Genomic DNA, 4132 nt, shown 5'->3' with positions numbered 1-4132 from the left:
GTACACAAACACATTTTTACAAAAACAATTTCAGTAAACCAGGCGCATGCCCACATCCGGCCTTTGGCTGGTTGTGGGTGCGAGCCTGGTTTAAAAATACAGTAGCCCTAGTAGGACACAGTGAAAAATCCTTGGAATGGTTGAAGGGTAAGCCCTAAATTTCTCTGCCAAAACTTCATCAAACAAGTCAACTCATAGCTCATTAACACCATTGATACATCTATTTGGTGAATTGGGAGCCGAAAAAGGTACCAAACAAAATTCGCTTGGGGAACCTAATGCATTACAAACGTACATACATACATACATACACACATGCGTACGTTACATACGTACATACATAACTACATATATACATGAGGAGTAAGAACATATACTTACCTATAAAGTTCCCCTATTCTTTCTATTGCTCAAAAATTCCTCAGTAAATGTAGATTCGGATTTCAACTTCTCTATCTCTAGTCTTAAGTCTGCATTCTCTTTCTTCAGCCTTAAAAACAGTAGCTATCATCAGGCAGCAGTTAGCTCTTCAAGTTCATTACCATTTCAGCATCCTTTGTCATTTGGTGGCAATGTATCTTGGCAGGCAATCTCAACAATATCAGCCTCTGGTTCGAGTCTCTCAGTAGTGGTTTCAGCATGGCACATTATCAACAGACCCAGTTGCGGCACTCCTCACTGACCCTATTTCTCTGCTTTCGCCTTGCTGTTATATCTGACACTATCGGGTACAGCAAAAAATCACACCTCAAACGAACAGAAGGGGGCAGTCCGAGTTAGTATCATCCGATGGTTTCACTACAACCAATAAATATGAATAGCTACGACCTAAAATGGTGTGGGTCACCTGATACAAAATGATTAGAGCACACAAGAGCTAGCTGTTGGATTCCAATCTGTCCTGTTAACCCGCGCTATCCACTCGGTTCGTCACCTCATAAATTATATATTCCTTGTCACCTCGCTTGTCACCTCGCTTGTCACCTTCTCGTCAGGTATTTCGTTGCAAGGGGTGCGATAGAACGGTACTTTCTTGTAGTTGTTATCAGCATTGTTAGAACACTCAGTAATGCAACAGACGATCCCAATGCAGTCATTTATGTAGACACTACAAGAACATTAACCGCACTACACGACCATGACCAGAAGCATAGGAATACATGACCAGAAGCATAGGAATACAGACCAGTACACGGGATTGGAAATCGTGCCGGATCATTTACCGGAAGTATCTCGTGGTGGCGCTTACCTCTCGAATAAGAAGAGGCGCTTATAATTGGAAATAATAAATTATTTTTATTTTTAGATTTGCATTCAGGCTGCTAAAATTACAGAATGGCTAGCAAACACAAAAAGGCAAAATTAACTCTACTACAATTACTGTATAGCCTAAATATTTTGAAGGGCAAATATTTCAAGGGGGGAAATTTTAGCTGATTTTTTGGTTTTGGGGGTTATCAGCAAAAATTTTAGCCTTAGACCCTCGAAATATATATTAGCCTTTTATATTAGGGTAGCCTTGAAGGGTAGCCTAAGGGTAACCTTGAAAATGTTGCTGACCGCACCACCCGTGTTCCTCCCAAGCTGGCAAGAAAGAACTTACTGCAGCAACTTTCTGTTGCACTGTGGGCAAAGTAATGCTAAAATGATCTTAAGAGCCCTTCAGGACAGTGATGACGATGACAATCCCCTCTACCCTTAATTATTAGCTGTAGCATTAGTCTTATTGTAACTTGTTTATTTATTTATTATTTGCTTTACAGCATACATACAAAAAGATACATACAGTATAAACATTAGTAGTCCTTAAAATCTAGTGTATGCTGAAGGTCCATCCAGTGCCAGTGGCCAGGAGTAAGTAGTTATTAAGATTAGTTATAGTTACTTATATTATATAAAACTCATTTAAAGCAAGGGTTACAGGTGATCAAAGTTGGGAGGTTTGGGGGACTTATTACAATTACAACAGGGACAGACAAAAGAAAAAGTGCATGCATATATTGTCAGGATCAAAATTTAGTTCAAAATGATTCCATAAAAAGTTTGTAAGTTTGGACTTGATAGTAGATAGGCTAAGATTGCAATTTAGTATTGGTAAAACATTCCATATACAAGTGAGTCTGCTGAAATAGATCCCTCGCATATGTAGTTACTGTAACCATAGATAATAGAGTACTTAGCATTTAGGCCAGGCAAACTTGATTACTTGTTTCTCATCCACAAAATTTAGGATTTGCATGCGGGCGGGAGGCCTTCTAAAAGCTAATACTCATGTTTTACTGCTTTACTAAGCTGCAAGAGACATTTCCTGTGCTGTAAAGTGAAAGCCAGCATTCTCAGCACCAAAGTACGTGTGCACGTGACTAATAACAGCAATAATGAAATTTGAGGAAGTGGAGTAAAAAGTGGTGCGGGCAGGGATGAGAAACAATTAATCAAGTTTGCCTGGCCTTACTGTAACCACAGATAATAGAGTACTTACTTAAGTACTCTATTATCTATGCTGTAACTTAGCACTTATTGTAAGTTTATGACTTCTATGGAGTAATAGGCTCACGTGAGATAATGTTTTGAAGTTTATAACAACATATCGTGGATTGCACATCCGGTTGTCATAAATTTTTTTTGGATTCGACCAAATAGCCAATCAAATGTGAGGACTTCCATTCAAATTTCATTCTCATTGGCCCATTTTCACGTGACACCATAGACATTGGTGACCACGGATGTGCAATCCGCGATAGTGGTTTCCGCATTTTCACGTGCGCTAAGGATCGAGAGCATTCTTTGTTCGATTCTTTGACTCTGGATCGAGGCAATTAGGTTGCTGCTAGACTCGTAACTTGAGTAACGTTTATCAACCTTCCTAAGTTTCGTCTACTCTAGATGGAAAAACCTAGCTACCACCCGAGAGGCAGAGGGCTTAGGCTTACCTGGGGAGCTCGAGGTCCGCTATAGACAGTGCTAAAAAGGCACACCACTAGACTTTAGACGTCACATAATCAAAGTGCGTGAGTTTGATGACACACCATTGATGTTTAGCTGATAGTGTTTTCTTCAGATCTTATCATTAATCATGGTTTTCCTCTCAACACTGGCAACAGGAACTATAGTGTTGCAGTGTGCTGTTGGTGGATAACCGGCCACATGAATTTTTTTTTTTGTTGGACATCCACCAAGTTGTTGTGGTGTCATGCCCTGTCCTCGCATTGTAGTATCAAATGAGCTGAATCTATTCCAAACAGACGGGCGACAATCTCAAGATTTTTACTACACTTTGGAAACAGTATGTTAATACATCAGGTATTATATGCCTGAGGACAGTAACCAAAGGGAACTTGCTAGTTACTGCCAGACCATTCGACAGGCATTCATCAAGAATTTAATCCAGCAAAATAGAATTGTCGAGTTTTAACAAAATTATGCTGGTTTCTCAGATGATAATTGTTAGAACGAAAACTTCTCTGTACAATGTATATACCATATATTGTGTGGATTAATTTACAGTTTATATTGTGGCACAGAAGATCATAGTATTTGCTGTCATCTTGCACAGTGATACATGATTTTGTTGTGTATTCTCTCTACTGCGCTCTACGATACAAGCTTAATTAGTGTGGATTTTGGTACAGGAGATGTATGTCCCAGGGTGAATGTGCTACAATATGTTTGTAGCTCAGTAATGTAACACATCACATATCAGTACCTTTTATACTGTTTGCTAATGAATGGCCGGCAAAGGTGCTACAGAGCAGAGAGAAACCATCATTGGTGATGAACAAAAAAATAAAATAAATGACAATGTACAAAAATAACTATAGCTAATTGAGTGAGTGAGTCCTCGGACACACACTACCACAGAGAAGGCAAAAGAATTTCCACACGTGGGTGTGGCAAGGAAAAAAACAACTAGTTGCAGCAACACAAAAAAATGTAATTACAATAAATAATAGAGTTGGCAACATTCAAACTTGCTGTTGTTTGAATGTGCATGTAAGGAGTAAAGGCGACTTTGCATTAGGCTGTTGGAGGTTCTGTGGGTGCTATTTATTTTGTCGTTATTAATTGTAGCTGCCAACATTTTACCCGCGATGACATCGGCATGGATTTATACGCATGCGTACAATCTCAC

General features: G+C 39.3%; 1 long non-coding RNA gene across 1 annotated transcript; it reads left to right on the top strand.

The window, feature by feature from the left end:
* Positions 1-2778: 2778 nt before the first annotated feature.
* On the top strand, positions 2779-3536 carry LOC136257023 (uncharacterized). Its single transcript, XR_010701776.1, has 2 exons — positions 2779-3007; positions 3062-3536. It is a non-coding gene; the product is annotated as an uncharacterized lncRNA (long non-coding RNA).
* The last annotated feature ends 596 nt before the right edge of the window (positions 3537-4132 follow it).

Source organism: Dysidea avara, chromosome 5 (genome assembly GCF_963678975.1).
Source record: "Dysidea avara chromosome 5, odDysAvar1.4, whole genome shotgun sequence".
In the NCBI taxonomy this organism is placed as follows: domain Eukaryota; kingdom Metazoa; phylum Porifera; class Demospongiae; order Dictyoceratida; family Dysideidae; genus Dysidea; species Dysidea avara.
Note: the sequence above shows the minus strand (reverse complement) of the source record. Positions and strands in the feature narration are given on the sequence as shown.